The sequence below is a fragment of the Balaenoptera borealis genome, assembly GCF_965194805.1.
Source record: "Balaenoptera borealis genome assembly, chromosome: 12".
In the NCBI taxonomy this organism is placed as follows: domain Eukaryota; kingdom Metazoa; phylum Chordata; class Mammalia; order Artiodactyla; family Balaenopteridae; genus Balaenoptera; species Balaenoptera borealis.
In genome coordinates, this window is record NC_138869.1 from 8,390,800 (window position 1) to 8,408,930 (window position 18,131).

An 18,131-nucleotide genomic window follows, 5' to 3' on the forward strand; every position below is an offset into this window, starting at 1 on the left:
GAGGGTGGGAGGGAGATGTAAGAGGGAGGGGATATGGAGATACATGTATACATATAGCTGGTTCACTTGGTTATACAGCAGAAACTAACACAACAGTGTAAAGCAATTATACTCCAATAAACATGTTAAAATTAAAAAAAAAAGATTGCTTTGGCTATTTGTGGTCTTTTGTGTTTCCATACAAATTGTAAAATTTTTTGTTCTAATTCTGTGAAAAATGCCATTGGTAATTTGATAGGGATTGCATTGAATCTGTAGATTGCTTTGAGTAGTTTAGTCACTTTGACAGTATTGATTATTCCAGTCTAAGAACATGGTATATCTCTCCATCTGTTTGTGTCATCTTTGATTTCTTTCATCAGTATCTTATAGTTTTCTGAGTACAGGTCTTTTGTCTCCTTAGGTAGGTTTATTCCTGGGTATTTTATTCTTTTTGATGCCATGGTAAATGGGATTGTTTCCTTGATTTCTCTTACTCATCTTTCGTTGTTAGTATATAGGAATGCAAGAGACTTCTGTGTATTAATTTTGTATCCTGCAGCTTTACCAAATTCATTGTTGTGCTCTAGTAGTTTTCTGGTAGCATCTTTAGAATTTTCTATATACAGTGTCATGTCATCTGCAAATAGTGACAGTTTTACTTCTTTTCCAATTTGGATTCCTTTTATTATTACTTTTTTCTTCTCTGATTACTGTGGTTAGGACTTCCAAAACTATGTTGAGTAAAAGTGGCGAGAGCGGACATCCTTGTCTTGTTCCTGATCTTAGAGGAAATGCTTTCAGTCTTTCACTGTTGAGAAAGACATTTGCTGTGGGTTTGTCATATATGGCCTTTATTATGTTGAGGTAGGTTTACTCTGTGCCCACTTTCTGGAGAGTTTTTATCATAAATGGATGTTGAGTTTTGTCAAAAGCTTTTTCTGCATCTATTGAGATGATCATATGGTTTTTATTCTTCAATTTGTTGAGGTGGTGTATCACACTGATTGATTTGCTGATATTGAAAAATCCTTGCATCCCTGGGATAAATCCCACTTGATCATGGTGTATGATCCTTTTAATGTGTTGTTGGATTCGGTTTGCTAGTATTCTGTTGAGGATTTTTGTGTCTATGTTCATCAGTGATATTGGCCTGTAATTTCCTTTTTTTGTGATATCTTTGTCTGGTTTTGGTATCAGGGTGATGGTGGCCTCGTAGAATGAGCTTGGGAGTGTTCCTTCCTCTGCGATTTTTTGAAAGAGTTTCAGAAGGGTAGGTGTTAACTCTTCTCTAAATGTTTGATAGCATATGCCTATGAAGCCATCTGGTCCCGGACTTTTGTTTGTTGGAAGAGTTTAATCACAGTTTCAATTTCAGTACTTGTAATTGGTCTGTTCATATTTTCTGCTTCTTCCTGGTTCAGTCTTGGAAGGTTGTGCCTTTCTAAGAATTTGTCCATTTCTTCTCAGTCCATTTTATTGGTGTATACTTGCTTGTAGTAGTCTCTTATGATCCTTTGTATTTCTGCGGTTTCCATTGTAACTTCTCCTTTTTCATTTCTAATTTTATTGATTTGAGTCCTCTTCCTTTTTTTCTTGATGAGTCTGGCTAAAGGTTTATCAATGTTCTTCATCCTCTCAAAGAACCAGCTTTTAGTTTCATTGATCTTTGCTGTTGTTTTCTTCGTCCCTATTTCATTTATTTCTGCTCTGATCTTTATGATTTCTTTCCTTCTACTAACTTAGGGTTTTTTTTGTGTGTGTGTACACATTTAGTTTTATTGTAACAAAGCAACTTGTACACTTCTAACGTTTAAAACTGAGCATCATCTTTCCTTCCCAGTGAAACAAAAAGAAAAATTTAAAAATAAACAGGAACAAAACTACAATAGAGAATGTCAATTGCAAATAAGATCCTACAGGTTCTGCTGATTCTCCCATTGAGTGGCAGGGCTCAAGTCATCATTAGGAGAGAATTTTATTTTAAAAGTGTCATCTTAAACTGCAGGGATGTCCGTTAAACATCACAATTAAACATGCCAGAGGAGAAACCATGTTGTCAAAATGCCCACTTAACCCACCCAGACATCTCAAACCCATCCTTTGCTGACCTTCTATAACCCCATTTTTTAAAGTTTTTTTTTTCTTTTTTTAAACAAGAGAAAGTAGACAGATACATGTTGGTAAATGCTAACTGTCCATATTCACATAGAGCCACAGTGCAATCTCTGAGCCCAATATACAGAGAAAGGAGGAAAAAAGCTAGAATTCTATGCACTACTACACAGGGGCCTAGCACCCTCCAGCTTCCAGCAGAGCTAAGGGAGCAGAAGGTTTTTCTTTTTTCCCACAGAGCATGGTGGTGTTGATTCCATAAAGTTTTTGTTGAGACAAGAAGGGATAAAAATGAATTTGGAACAGAAAGGCGTAGAGATTCTTTTCCCACTGAATTCTGTTCAAGGTATTTCCCCCCAAAATAAGTTGTGAGCCATGGTATAAAGGAGAAAAGAAACCTCAAAAACAGGGCGACTGAGCACAAGAGGAGGAGGAGAAAAAAAAAAAAAGACTGCAACTTGCTCCCAGGGACTGGAGAAAATTAAAAAAGGAAGGTTGGAATCCATCAGTGTTCCATTAGTCATCTTCTCCTTCATCTTCCTTCATCCTTATCCCCTTCTTCATCAATATCTTCCAATCCTTCTTTCTCTTCATCATCATCGTCACCTTCTTCTCCTTCCCTTTCCTCATCATCCATGTCCGGAACCAAGTAGTACTGTAATGGATTTGGCCAAATATCATCTTTGATGACCTCTCCTAACTCATCTGCTCCTGCATCAGAATGATCAGTAAACCAGGTGAAGAAGCTTTCTGGTTCCTTATGCTGTCTCATCCTGCTGGCTTTATTCTGCGTTTGACTTGAACGTTTTGTCGCATCCTTTCCGGATTTCCATTTGATTTCAGTGGACTTTGAAGATGGATCACCAGTCTCATTCCGATGAAGTTCTTTGGCTAGAACTTTATTTTCGAAGTAAGGGTTTTCATCAAAATAATCTATTCTGTAACCTGATTTAATATCTCCAAATTCTGTCACTTCAACTCCTGTCAAATAATGCAGCGCCTTTTCATCCTCCTCCCCAAGCAGTGCAGACACTTGTGGATGGTTAACAGATGTTGTTACCCAAAAATGTGGGGTTTTGGCGATCAATTCTGACCTCTTCTGAAGAAATGGTTGGCGGAGTTTGTTATATTTCTGTTCGGCTTTCAAAATCTCCTCACGGGCTTGTTGGTTAAGTCTGTCTATTTTCATTTTGTACTTCATCAGTATGTTCAATTGCTTCTTGCTATTCCTTTTCTTCCTTCGGCAAGTTCGGAGAAGCAGATGTTTCCTCTGGCCTGGAGGCAGGAGTCAGTCTCGGTTTCTTTGGTTTCTTTGCTTGGGGTGGAAGTGAAAACTGGGGTTTGGGGGCCATGCTGGGAGAAAAGCCAAGAATCCACCCAAGGAAAGAGGCTCGTACCAGGAGCTCTGAGAACTTTAACTTTGGGTTTTGTTTGTTCTTCTTTCTCTAGTTGCTTTAGGTGTAAGGCGAGGTTGGAGGTACATGTTTAATAGTAGTTTAAAAAAAAAAAAGCAGCTAACACTTACTGAGTATTTGCTTACTTCTTGCCAGGCACTATATAAAGTACTTTCCATGCATGCGTTGTCTCATTTATTCTTTACGGTAACCCCATGAGATGGGAAATATTTTTATCCATACTTCAGAAATCAAATTAAGTAATTTGCTCAAGGACTCACAGTTAGTAGGCAAGTGAGCCATAATAGCATGTACTGCACGTCTTAAAATTTTACTTCATTTAAGAAATACTGAAAGGTTTTGTATGAAAGTCTGATTTCAGTAGACCATTTTGTTTCAGCTTTGAGGAATTTATATCTTTAGGATTGTTGAGAATCATACAAAGTAAATTATTCAGAGCTACAGAAAATGTTTTGTAGTATATGGTAATATTTCATTTGTTTAATATTGAAAGGGGATAAAGAGTTGTAAATGTTTCCAGATTGGTAAAGTTTACCTCTTGTTGAAGAAACATAGCTTTCAAAGAAATTAACCATTTTAGAATAGTAATTTTTCTGAAATGTGTGTTCCTTTTTGGCCTTGTAAGAAAAAATTTTTCACCCTCTTAAAGACAGTTTTCTGTGTACGATGAATCTGTTCTTTTTTTTTTTTTTTAATTTTTTGGCTGCACCCCGTGGCATGTGGGATCTTAGTTCCCCAACCAGGGATCGAACCTGGGCCCCCTGCATTGGTGGCGCAGAATCTTAACCACTGGACTGCTAGGGAAGTCCCTAATGAATCTGTTCTTGATAACTCAGGGCTTTTGTTAGGACCATCAGTTAATTTATTTCACTGTAATGCACTACTTTTTTTCTTTTCCCTTGCTCTAAGTTCTCTTATTGTTTGTGCACACTGCTTCTTATAATTCTTTTATTTAAATAAATGTAACAATTAATATGTAAATCAAGAATTAGATTGGCCTCACCTGTAAAGAAGCATTCAGTTCACCAGATTCTGGGGGGAAAAAAAGAAGATAGTATTCTTATAGCTACCATTAATTGCGTACTTCCAAATTTGGCAGAGATGATTTTCATGTATTATTTCTTTTAATTCTTACAACAACCATATGAATTAGATGTTATTATAGAAAATGAGACTGAGGCTTAGAAAGCCAAGACTCCCTTTGCTACCAGTTATTGAAACTGACAATCAAATTTAGGACTGATTGTTTCTAAAGTAGATTCTTATCTACTATTTCATACTCCTTGCATTTGTTTCCTGATTGTTTCACAGTTCTTGGCTCAGTGTTGAGTATGTACGTGTTCAAAACTAATGTTTGTTTCTTTATCACTTTATTAAAAATTTTTTAATTTTAATGAAGTATAATTAACATGCAGTAAGTTGCACATAAAGTTTTTAATTTAGTGAGTTTTGACGTAAGTATACACTTTTGAAACCATCACCATAATCAAGATAAATATTTTCATCACCCCCCCAAAGTTTCCCCTTGTCCCTTGTAATCCATCTTTCCCTCCAATTCCATCCACAGGCAACCACTGTAGGTTAATTTTATATGCATACATATGTATATATATTATATATAATTTTTTATATAACTGGAATCATAAAGCTTGTATTTTTGCTTGGCTTCTTTTACTCAGCATAATGCTTTTGAAGTTCATTGATGTTATTGCATGTGTTGATCTTTTTTTTTTTTTAGTTTTTATTGCTGAGCACTGTTCTGTCGTATGGATTGTTATCCATCTAGTTTGGGGGCTATTATAAATAAAGCTGCTGTAAACGTCTATGTACAAGTCTTTGGATGTATGTTTTCATTTCTCTTGGGTAAAAATCTGGAATGGAATGGATGGGTCATATGGAGGGTGTTTGTTAAATTTTTTAAGAAAGTGCTGTTAGCTTCCTATTACTGTAACAAATGACCACAAACTTAATGGCTTAAAACAACACATGTTTACTGTCCTACATTTCTGGGGGCCAGAAGTCTGAAATGGATCTCACTAGGCTAAAATCAAGATGTTGGCAAGGCTGTATTTTTTCTGGAGATTCTAGGGGAGAATCCTATTTTCTTGCCTCTTTCCGACGTCTAGAGGCTGTTTATACTCCTTGGTTCATGACCCCCTTTCATCTTCAAAATATAATCATACCGACCTCTCTTTCTGTGTCCCATCGCCTCTGACTCTGACTCTCTTGCCTCCCTCTTTCACTTATAAGGACCTATGTGATTACATTGAGCCCACCTGGATAATGCAGGATAACCTCCCAGTGTCAAAATCTTTGACTCCATCACGTCTGCACAGTCTCTCTTGTCAGGTAAGGCAACATATTCACAGGATAGAAACATCTTTGGGGGGCCCTTCTGCCTACCATACTGCCATACATTTTCCAAAGAGGTTATACCATTTAGTATTAGCACTAGCTGCAGTTGCTCCACATCCTCTCTGATACTTAGTTGAGTGATCTTTTAAATCAATTTAATTAAAAGAATTTTAATTTTCATTTTGAAATAATTTCAAATCTATAAAGAGTTGCAAAACTAGTACAAAGAATACCCCGAATTCTTCACCCAGAGTCCCCAAAGTTCACATTTTATTGATCACAGTACAATTACCAAAATCAGGAAGTGAACATCAGTACAATACTGTTATCTAACCTATAAATCCTGTTCAAATTTTGCCAGTTATCTTTTCTTTTGTTTCCCGGTCCCAGATCCAGGGCAGAGTCCATATAGTCTCCTTTAATTTGGGACGGTTCCTCAGTCTTTCTTTAACTTTCGTGAGTTAGACCAGTATTAAACTGGTATTAGGCCTCCTTTATACTTAGATTATTGAGGACCCCAAAAAGCTTTTGTTTATTTGGGTTATGTTTATTGATATTTACTGTATTAGCAATCAAAACAGATTTTAAAGAATAATTAATTTTAGAAATAATAAACCCATTACATGTTAATATAAATAACACATCATTTTCTAAAATAATATTTAATAAGAGTAGGATTATTTTACATTTTTGCCAATCTCTTTAATGTCTGACTTCATACAAGACAGCTAGATTCTTATATCCCATTAGCCCCAAGAGCCATGAGAACGTCATGTTATCTTCATGAGAGGGTGAAAGTGAAAAAGGCAAAAAATGTCTCAATATTATCATAAGGGTTATTAGTCTGTTGTTTTCTTGAGGTGGTTTTGTCTGGTTTTGGTATCAGTAATGCTGGCTTCATAGGATGATTAGGAAGTATTCCCTCCTCTTCAATTTTTTGGAAAAGTTTAAGAAAGATTGGTATTAGTTCTTTAAATGTTTGGTAGAATTGACCAGTGAAGCAAATCAAGTCAGGACTTTTATTTGTCAGGAGATTTTTGATTACTGATTCAATCTCCTTACTCTTTATAGGTCTATTTTTCTAGTTCCTCTTTTTTTTTTTTTTTTAATATAAATTTATTTATTTATTTATGGCTGTGTTGGGTCTTTTGTTGCTGTGCGCAGGCTCTCTGTAGTTGTGGCGAGCGGGGGCTACTCTTCGTTGTGGTGCGTGGGCTTCTCATTGCGGTGGCTTCTCTTGTTGCGGAGCACGGGCTCTAGGCATGCGGGCTTCAGTAGCTGTGGCTCGTGGGCTCTAGAGCACAGGCTCAGTAGTTGTGGCGCATGGGCTTAGTTGCTCTGCATCATGTGGGATTTTCCCGGACCAGGGCTCGAACCTGTGTCCCCTGCATTGGCAGGCGGATTCTTAGCCACTGCGCCACCAGGGAAGTCCCCTTCTATTTCTTCTTGATTTAGTCTTGGTAGATTTTGTGTTTCTAGGAATTTGTGAGCTAATATATGGTCTGTCCTGGAAAATGTCCCATGTGAACTTGAGAAGAATGTGTATGCAGTTGCTTTTGGATGTCCTGGTCTTTAGTGTGTTGCTCCCGGTAGGGGGGAGAAGGATTGGGAGAACAGGATACCAGTCCTTTAAATAAATCCCTTGGAAGTCACTTAGCTGGAGAGGGAGGGCCTTGCAACTGCAGGGGGTTGGGGGGGTGGGGAGGTAAGGTGCAACAAAAATGGGCACCTGTCTCTTTGCATCTTTGTGATCAGAAGCAATAATCAGTGATCAGGGCATACATAGATCTGTGATATTTGGAAGACAGGGTCTTTTTTTTTGCCCACCCTAGCTCCCACAAGCTGTGTCCAAGCTGTTGTAGGAACCTTGCTCAGCTCACGTCCATGTTGCTGGAGGAAGCTGTGTAGCTGCTACAGTGCTAAGAGTTGAAATTGAAATTAAATGCAACTTATTGTCCAAGCCTTCCCCCCTGGAAGATCCAAGCCTTAAATAGACTCCATAGTTCCAAAATACATCAGATAGAGTCTGCCAGTGCATTTGCTGTCTAGCAGTTATCAACTACTTACTGGACAGTCTCACTTTGACCATATTTCTCACTTTAATGAAACACTGTATCTTAGTATTTTGTATTCTCATGTTTGCGTGTTCATTCATTCATAGAACAGTTTAAGCTAAGGCACTATAACTACCTGTTCTTTGTAGTTACTGTAAGGTCCTCTTGCTTTGGCCGTATTTACTGAATAAACTCAAGGAAGTGTGATAAAACTATATTTGTGACTGAAGAGATTACATTTTTCAAAGTAGTAGATGTCTATTGAACTTCCTTGATTATATCTTTCTCATTTCTGTCTCAAGAGAAAGATTTGTTTTGAGTGTGAATGACTGGGCTGGGAAAAGATGTTGCTAAATCACAAATCCCCTTAGGAGGTAGCTGGAAAAATGTTGTCCCTTATAAAATAGAAGCATGAGAAGAAATAATGACTTCAAGAATAGAACTGTTGAATAAATTTGCAGTGTAGCAAAGCATAAAGTATGTGTTACCATTGAAACCATCTCAAATGACCTACAGTGAAGGAGAAAGAGCATAAGTTAGAGACTTTTTTAAAATCTGAAAAACATGACTAAGTTTCATTTCTAAACTTTGTGTTCATCCATTTACTCTAGAGAGATTTACGACTGGCTCTGTGGCAGTTGAGCAAAATTTGACATTCTGAAGGCGTATTGAAATGTAACATATGTTATATGTTTATTATGAGTGTTTTTTCCTTTTTCTTTTGAATGACATATTGTGACTGCTTGATGATGTAAGAAATTTGAAATCAGGATTTTTAAAAAATTGAAGTATAGTTGATTTACAGTGTTGTGTTAGTTTCAGGTGTACAGCAAAGTGATTCAATTATACACACACACACACACACACACACATACACACATATCTGTTCTTTTTCAGATTCTTTTCCATTTTAGGTTATTACAAGATATTGAACATAGCTCCCTGTGCTATACAGTAGGCCTTGTTTATCTGTTTTATATATAGTAGTGTGTATCTATTAAGCCCAAAGTCCCAGTTTATCCCTACCCCCTTTCCGCTTTGGCAAGCGTAAGTTTGTTTTCTCTGTCTGTGAGTCTGTTTCTGTTTTGTAAATAAGTTTATTTCATTCTTTTTTATGGCTGAGTAGTAGTCCATTTTATACATAATACCACATCTTCTTTATCCATTCATCTGTTGATGGACATTTAGGTTGCTTCCATGTTTTGGCTATTGTAACTAGTGCTGCTATGAATATTGGGGTGCATGTATCTTTTTTTTTTTTTAATTTTATTTATGGCTGTGTTGGGTCTTCGTTTCTCTGCGAGGGCTTTCTCTAGTTGTGGCAAGTGGGGGCCACTCTTCATCGTGGTGCGCGGGCCTCTCACTATCGCGGCCTCTCTTGTTGCGGAGCACAGGCTCCAGACGCGCAGGCTCAGTAATTGTGGCTCACGGGCCTAGTTGCTCCGCAGCACGTGGGATCCTCCCAGACCAGGGCTCGAACCCGTGTCCCCTACATTGGCAGGCAGATTCTCAACCACTGCGCCACCAGGGAAGCCCACATGTATCTTTTTTAATTAGAGTTTTTTCCAGATATATGCCCAAGAGTGGGATTGCTGTATCGTATGGCAACTCTATTTTTAGTTTTTTAGGGAACCTCCATACTGTTTTCCATAGTGGCTGCACCAGCTTACATTGGGAAAGTCCTTATTTCCTCTTCATTTATGAAGGATATTTTCACTGGATATAGAATACTGGTTCGGCAGTTTTTTCCTACATTTTAAAGTTGCTACTCCACTATCATCTTGCTTGCACAGTTTCTGACAAGAAGCTTATTATAATCCTTATCCTGTTCCTCTGTATATAATATGTTTTCCCCTCTCTGGCTGCCTTCAAGCTTTTCTCTTTGCCTTTCAGCGATTTGAATTTGATATGCTTCGTTCTTTTTGTTTTTGTTTTTTTGTTATTTATCCTGTTTGATGTCTTTGGACCTTTTTAAGTCTGTAGTTTGGTGTCTTGTTACTAATTTTGGTAAGTTTTTAGCCATTCAAATATTTCTTCTGCTCTGTTCTTTCTTCTCCAGGCATTCTGAGTGTTACACTGTTTGATATTTTCCCACAGTTCTTGGATGTTTTTTTTCTGTTTTATTTTCCTATTCTTTTTCTTCTTTACATTTCAGTTTGAGCAATTTCTATTATCCGATCTTCAAGTTCACTGATTCTTTTTTTAGCTGTTTCAAATCTAGTAATAAGCTTGTCAGAAGCATTTGTTATTTATTACCATGTTTTTTCCACTTGATTTTTTCTTATGATTTCCACGTCTCTGTGAAATTACCTATCTGATCTTGCATGTTGTCTACCTTTTCCATTAGGGTCTTCACCATATTAATCATGTTTTAAATTCCCTGATAATTCTAAAATCTATATCATGTCTGAATCTAGTTCTGATAATTGCTTTGTTTCCTCAAACTGTGTTTTTATTACTGCCTTTGGCATGCTTCATAATTTCTTGTTGAAATGTGACCATTTTGTATAGAACAGGAAATACTGAGGTAAATATCTCATGTGCTTGGAGAACACTGCAAGTTTCCTTCTGCTAGTCCTTTAGGGTGGAATTTGAATTAATCTGTTAGGGGTTGAGCTATGTTTAAACATTATTATTGCTATGGTTACCAGAGTTGACATTTGTTGTTGCCATGGAAACCAGAGACTTCGGATTTCCCTAGTGTCTCTTATCTCCCTGCTTGGCTTTGGGTTTTCCCTTTGTGCTGTTTCACACAGTGAGTTCGTCTTTTGCAGCTATATTCCATTGTTATTTTTACTCAAAGCTTATTAGCCTGGTGGTGGAGGGTGGGGGAAGTTCTGTGGTGGTTTGTTAAACCTCAGATTTTGGCAGGCACTAGAACCTGGGTCTCGGAGCTGTGTCCTTCATAAAACTTTCTACTTCTAGGAGTGGGGTTGTTTCCCTTCTTTGTTTTTCCCCAACTGCTGTGTCTGGCTTAGGTTTTCTAACACCACCACCCCCTTTTTTTAAGGCAAAGTTTTTTTTTTTAAATAGATTTTAACCAATAGTGGTTTATTCTTTATTTGAATTTTCTATTTAAAGCAGCCTTCTCTGCCCCTGTATTTTATTTTATTTTTTTGGCCATACCACAGGATCTTAGTTCCCCAACCAGGGATCCATCCCATGCCCCCTGCAGTGGAAGCATGGAGTCTTAACCACTGGACCACCAGGGAAGCCCTGAAGTTAAAGTTTTTAAAGCCCTTTCCCCCTGTATTAAGATTGTCACTTTAGAGAAATAGTGAAGATTGGGTGTAGTCTCCTTTTCTTTCTTCCAGCTATAGTGAGATTCTACCAGTGTTCTCAGGGTACAGGCCTTGGTGATTTTTTTTTTTTTCTTGCAGATTAAACCTTTAATTCCATAGGGAGATAGGGGAAATAGATCTGGGCTGATTGGCATTGGCTGCCAAGCTCCACAGGGGTGGGGGCAGGGATGAGGAACTTTCTTTGCATTCTCTCAGATTCCCCCCCCCCCCCGCCCCTGCATTAGAGAGCCTTTTGGGGTTTCTGGAGGAAAAGCCTGTAATAGGGTGGAAACTCTCCTATGATTGCAGCCACCAGAGACTTTACACTCTCATGCTAGCCCACATTCAGTCTTCAGCAATTTGTCATAATTTGTGGTTTAATCTTCCTGACAGCAATGGGATTCTTTCATGCTCTTGGAGCTATATTTCCTCTAGTTAGAGAGAAAGCTTTCTCTCTTTTAAGGTTTTAGGTGCTTGTCCAGCCTCTGTATTGCTCCATCCCATCTGTATTGCCGACAGGTTGGGTCAGGAGACAGTGTGGGTGGTGGGGAGAATGTGGTTTCATCTACTCTTTCTAAACCTTAGGAATCCACACTGTGGTCAGAGAATAACTTGTGAAACTTGCCTTAGTGCTCAGCATATGGATCAATTTTTGTAAGTGATCTCTTTGTGCTTGATAGAATATTTATTCTGCAGTTACTGGGTGCTGTGTTATATAAATGTCTGTTTAGTTCTAGTTTGTTAACCATGCTATTCAAATCTATATTTATCTCTTTATTTCCTCCTATTTAGGTCATTTATTCTATCAATTACTGAGAGAGATGTTAAAAATTTCCCCATTATGATTATGGATATATTTCACTTCTCCTTATAGTTCTGCTAAGTTGTGCTTTATGTATTTGGAGGCTATGTTATCGCATGCATACAAATTTAAAATTATGTCTTCCTGATGAATTCTACATTTAATCCTATGAATTACTCCTCTGTTAATGCTTTTGCATTATAATCTACTTTGAGTACTATTTTTTTTTTAGAAATTCACGTTCTTTTATTTATTTATTTATTTATTTATGACTGTGTTGAGTCTTCGTTTCTGTGCGAGGGCTTTCTCTAGTTGTGGCAAGTGGGGACCACTCTTCATCACGGTGCGCGGGCCTCTCACCATCGCGGCCTCTCTTGTTGCGGAGCACAGGCTCCAGACGCACAGGCTCAGTATTGTGGCTCACGGGCCCAGTTGCTCCGTGGCATGTGGGATCTTCCCAGACCAGGGCTCGAACCCATGTCCCCTGCATTGGCAGGCAGATTCTCAACCACTGCGCCACCAGGGAAGCCCTACTTTGAGTACTATTAATAAAGCTAGAGCAGCTTTTGTTTAGTTTATGTTTATGTGTCCTTTTCCATACATTTTATTTTAATTGTTCTCTCTATATTTTTTTTAATTAGTTGTTTTGTTTGTTTGTTTTTTTATACTGCAGGTTCTTATTAGGCATCAATTTTATACACATCAGTGTATACATGTCAATCCCAATCGCCCAATTCAGCACACCACCATCCCCACCCCACCGCAGTTTTCCCCCCTTGGTGTCCATATGTCCATTCTCTACATCTGTGTCTCAACTTCTGCCCTGCAAACCGGCTCATCTGTACCATTTTTCTAGGTTCCACATACATGCATTAATATACGATATTTGTTTTTCTCTTTCTGACTTACTTCACTCTGTATGACAGTCTCTAGATCCATCCACTTCTCAACAAATGACTCAATTTCGTTCCTTTTTATGGCTGAGTAATATTCCATTGTATATATGTACCACATCTTCTTTATCCATTCGTCTGTTGATGGGCATTTAGGTTGCTTCCATGACCTGGCTATTGTAAATAGTGCTGCAATGAACATTCGGGTGCATGTGTCTTTTTGAATTACGGTTTTCTCTGGGTATATGCCCAGTAGTGGGATTGCTGGGTCATATGGTAATTCTATTTTTAGTTTTTTAAGGAACCTCCATATTGTTCTCCATAGTGGCTGTATCAATTTACATTCCCACCAACAGTGCAAGAGGGTTCCCTTTTCTCCACACCCTCTCCAGCATTTGTTGTTTGTAGATTTTCTGATGATGCCCATTCTAACAGGAGTGAGGTGATACCTCATTGTAGTTTTTGATTTGCATTTCTCTAATAATTAGTGATGTTGAGCATCTTTTCATGTGCTTCGTGGCCATCTGTATGTCTTTGGAGAAATGTCTATTTAGGTCTTCTGCCCATTTTTGGATTGGGGTGTTTGTTTCTTTAATATTGAGCTGAATGAGCTGTTTATATATTTTGGAGATTAATCCTTTGTCCGTTGATTCGTTTGCAAATATTTTCTCCCATTCTGAGGGTTGTCTTTTCGTCTTGTTTATGGTTTCCTTTGCTGTGCAAAAGTTTTGAAGTTTCATTAGGTCCCATTTGTTTATTTTTGTTTTTATTTCCATTACTCTAGGAGGTGGATCAAAAAAGATCTTGCTGTGATTTATGTCAAAGAGTGTTCTTCCTATGTTTTCCTCTAAGAGTTTTATAGTGTCCAGTCTTATTTATATTTAGGTCTCTAAATTTTGAGTTTATTTTTGTGTATGGTGTTAGGGAGTATTCTAATTTCATTCTTTTACATGTAGCTGTCCAGTTTTCCCAGCACCACTTATTGAAGAGACTGTCTTTCCTCCATTGTATATCTTTGCCTCCTTTGTCATAGATTAGTTGACCATAGGTGCGTGGGTTAATCTCTGGGCTTTCTATCTTGTTCCATTGATCTATGTTTCTGTTTTTGTGCCAGTACCATATTGTCTTGATTACTGTAGCTTTGTAGTATAGTCTGAAGTCAGGGAGTCTGATTCCTCCAGCTCCATTTTTTTGCCTCAAGACTGCTTTGGCTATTCGGGGTCTTTTGTGTCTCCATACAAATTTTAAGATGATTTGTTCTAGCTCCGTAAAAAATGCCATTGGTAATTTGATAGGGATTGCATTGAATCTGTAGATTGCTTTGGGTAGTATACTCATTTTCACAATGTTGATTCTTCCAATCCAAGAACATGGTATATCTCTCCATCTGTTGGTATCATCTTTAATTTCTTTCATCAGTGTCTTATAGTTTTCTGCATACAGGTCTTTTGTCTCCCTAGGTAGGTTTATTCCTAGGTATTTTATTCTTTTTGTTGCAATGGTAAATGGGAGTGTTTCCATAATTTCTCTTTCAGATTTTTCATCATTAGTGTATAGGAATGCAAGGGATTTCTGTGCATTAATCTTGTATCCTGCAACTTTACCATATTCATTAATTAGCTCCAGCAGTTTTCTGGTGGCAGTTTTAGGATTCTCTATGTATAGTATCATGTCATCCGCAAACAGTGACAGTTTTACTTCTTCTTTTCCAATTTGTATTCCTTTTACTTCTTTTTCTTCTCTGATTGCCGCGGCTAGGACTTCCAGAACTATGTTGAATAATAGTGGTGAGAGTGGACATCCTTGTCTCGTTCCTGATCTTAGAGGAAATGTTTTCAGTTTTTCACCATTGAGAATGATGTTTGCTGTGGGTTTGTCATATATGGCCTTTATTATGTTGAGGTAGGTTCCCTCTATGCCCACTTTCTGGAGAGTTTTTATCATAAGTGGGTGTTGAATATTATCAAAAGCTTTTTCTGCATCTATTGAGATGATCATATGGTTTTTATTTTTCAATTTGTTAATATGGTGTATCACATTGATTGATTTGCATATATCGAAGAATCCTTGCATCCCTGGGGTAAATCCCACTTGATCGTGGTGTATGATCCTTTTAATGTGTTGTTGGATTCTGTTTGCTAGTATTTTGTTGAGGATTTTTGCATCTATATTCATCAGTGATATTGGTCTGTAATTTTCTTTCTTTGTAGTGTCTTTGTCTGGTTTTGGTATCAGGGTGATGGTGGTCTCATAGAATGAGTTTGGGAGTGTTCCTTCCTCTGCAGTTTTTTGGAAGAGTTTGAGAAGGATAGGTGTTAGCTCTTCTCTAAATGTTTGATAGAATTCCCCTGTGAAGCCATCTGGTCCTGGACTTTTGTTTGTTGGAAGATGTTTAATCACAGTTTCAATTTCATTACTTGTGATTGGTCTGTTCATATTTTCTATTTCTTCCTGGTTCAGTCTTGGAAGGTTATACCTTTCTAAGAATTTGTCCATTTTTTCCAGGTTGTCCATTTTATTGGCATAGAGTTGCCTGTAGTAGTCTCTTAGGATGCTTTGTATTTCTGCGGTGTCTGTTGTAACTTCTCCTTTTTCATTTCTGATTTTATTGATTTGAGTCCTCTCCCTCTTTTTCTTGATGAGTCTGGCTAATGGCTTATCAATTTTGTTTATCTTCTCAAAGAACCAGCTGTTAGTTTTATTGATCTTTGCTATTGTTTTCTTTGTTTCTATTTCATTTATTTCTGCTCTGATCTTTATGATTTCTTTCCTTCTGCTAACTTTGGGTTTTGTTTGTTCTTCTTTCTCTAGTTTCTTTAGGTGTAAGGTTAGATGGTTTACTTGAGATTTTTCTTGTTTCTTTAGGTAGGCTTGTATAGCTATAAACTTCCCTCTTAGAGCTGCTTTTGCTGCATCCCATAGGTTTTGGGTCGTCGTGTTTTCATTGTCATTTGTCTCTAGGTATTTTTCGATTTCCTCTTTGATTTCTTCAGTGATCTCTTGGTTATTTAGTAACGTATTGTTTAGCCTCCATGTGTTTGTCTTTTTAACGTTTTTTTCCCTGTAATTCATTTCTAATCTCATAGCATTGTGGTCAGAAAAGATGCTTGATATGATTTCAATTTTCTTAAATTTACTGAGGCTTGATTTGTGACCCAAGATGTGATCTATCCTGGAGAATGTTCTGTGCGCACTTGAGAAGAACGTGTAATCTGCTGTTTTTGGATGGAATGTCCTATATACATCAATTAAATCTATCTGGTCTATTGTGTCATTTAAAGCTTCTGGTTCCTTATTTATTTTCATTTTGGATGATCTGTCCATTGGTGTAAGTGAGGTGTTAAAGTCCCCCACTATTATTGTGTTACTGTCAATTTCCTCTTTTATAGCCGTTAGCAGTTGCCTTATGTATTGAGGTGCTCCTATGTTGGGTGCATATATATTTATAATTGTTATATCTTCTTCTTGGATTGATCCCTTGATCATTATGTAGTGTCCTTCCTTGTCTCTTGTAACATTCTTTATTTTAAAGTCTATTTTATCTGATACGAGTATAGCTACTTCAGCTTTCTTTTGATTTCCATTTGCATGGAATATCTTTTTCCATCCCCTCACTTTCAGTCTGTATGTGTCCCTAGGCCTAAAGTGGGTCTCTTGTAGACAGCATATATATGGGTCTTGTTTTTGTATCCATTCAGCCAGTCTATGTCTTTTGGTTGGGGCATTTAATCCATTCACGTTTAAGGTAATTATCGATATGTATGTTCCTATGACCACTTTCTTAATTGTTTTGGGTTTGTTTTTGTAGGTCCTTTTCTTCTCTTGTGTTTCCCACTTAGAGAAGTTCCTTTAGCATTTGTTGTAGAGCTGGTTTGGTGGTGCTGAATTCTCTTAGCTTTTGCCTGTCTGTAAAGCTTTTGATTTCTCCATCAAATCTAAATGAGATCCTTGCCGGGTAGAGTAATCTTGGTTGTAGGTTCTTCCCTTTCATCACTTTAAGTATATCATGCCACTCCCTTCTGGTTTGCAGAGTTTCTGCTGAGAAATCAGCTGTTAACCTTATGGGAGTTCCCTTGTATGTTATTTGTCGTTTTTCCCTTGCTGCTTTCAATAATTTTTCTTTGTCTTTAATTTTTGCCACTTTGATTACTATGTGTCTCGGCGTGTTTCTCCTTGGGTTTATCCTGTATGGGACTCTCTGTGCTTCCTGGCCTTGGGTGGCTATTTCCTTTCCCATGTTAGAGAAGTTTTCGACTATAATCTTTTTTTTTTAAATTTTTATTTATTTATTTATTTATGGCTGTGTTGGGTCCTCGTTTCCGTGCGAGGGCTCCCCCCAGCCGCGGCAAGCGGGGGCCACTCCTCATCGCGGTGCGCAGGCCTCCCACCATCGCGGCCCCTCCCGCTGCGGAGCACAGGCTCCAGACGCGCAGGCTCAGCAACTGTGGCCCACGGGCCCAATTGCTCCGCGGCACGCGGGATCCTCCCAGACCAGGGCCCGAACCCGCGTCCCCTGCACTGGCAGGCAGACTCCCAACCACTGCGCCACCAGGGAAGCCCTCGACTATAATCTTTTCAAATATTTTCTCTGGTCCTTTCTGTCTCTCTTCACCTTCTGGGACCCCTATAATGCGAATGTTGTTGCGTTTAATGTTGTCCCAGAGGTCTCTTAGGCTGTCTTCATTTCTTTTCATTCTTTTTTCTGTAGTCTGTTCCGTAGCAGTGAATTCCACCATTCTGTCTTCCAGGTCACTTATCCGTTCTTCTGCCTCAGTTATTGTGCTATTGATTCCCTCTAGTGTAGTTTTCATTTCAGTTATTGTATTGGTCATCTCTGTTTGTTTGTTCTTTAATTCTTTTAGGTCTTTGTTAATCATTTCTTGCATCTTCTCAGTCTTTGCCTCCATTCTTATTCCGAGGTCCTGGATCATCTTCACTATCATTATTCTGAATTCTTTTTCTGGAAGGTTGCCTATCTCCACTTCATTTAGTTGTTTTTCTGGGGTTTTTTCTTGTTCCTTCATCTGGTACATAGCCCTCTGCCTTTTCATCTTGTCTATCTTTCTGTAACTGTGGTTTTTTCTGTTCTCTATATTTTTGGTGTGATTCTTTTAGACATCATAAGACTGAAAATTTTTTTTTTTTTCGGCCATGCTGCGCAGCTTGTGGGATCTTAGTTCCTAGACCAGGGATTGAACCTGGACCACTGCAGTGAAAGCACCGAGTCCTAACCACTG

The 18,131-nt window shown here is 38.1% G+C and overlaps 1 protein-coding gene and 1 pseudogene across 4 annotated transcripts in view; one reads left to right on the plus strand and one right to left on the minus strand.

Annotated features, from left to right (window-relative positions):
- The window catches only part of TMCC1 (transmembrane and coiled-coil domain family 1), a 220,971-nt gene that overhangs the window by 49,496 nt on the left and 153,344 nt on the right, over positions 1-18,131 (plus strand). The gene's annotated exons all lie outside the window — the stretch shown is intronic.
- Positions 1,941-5,752, minus strand: LOC309607314 (protein SET pseudogene; annotated as a pseudogene). Its single transcript has one exon. The product of its transcript is annotated as a protein SET pseudogene (transcript).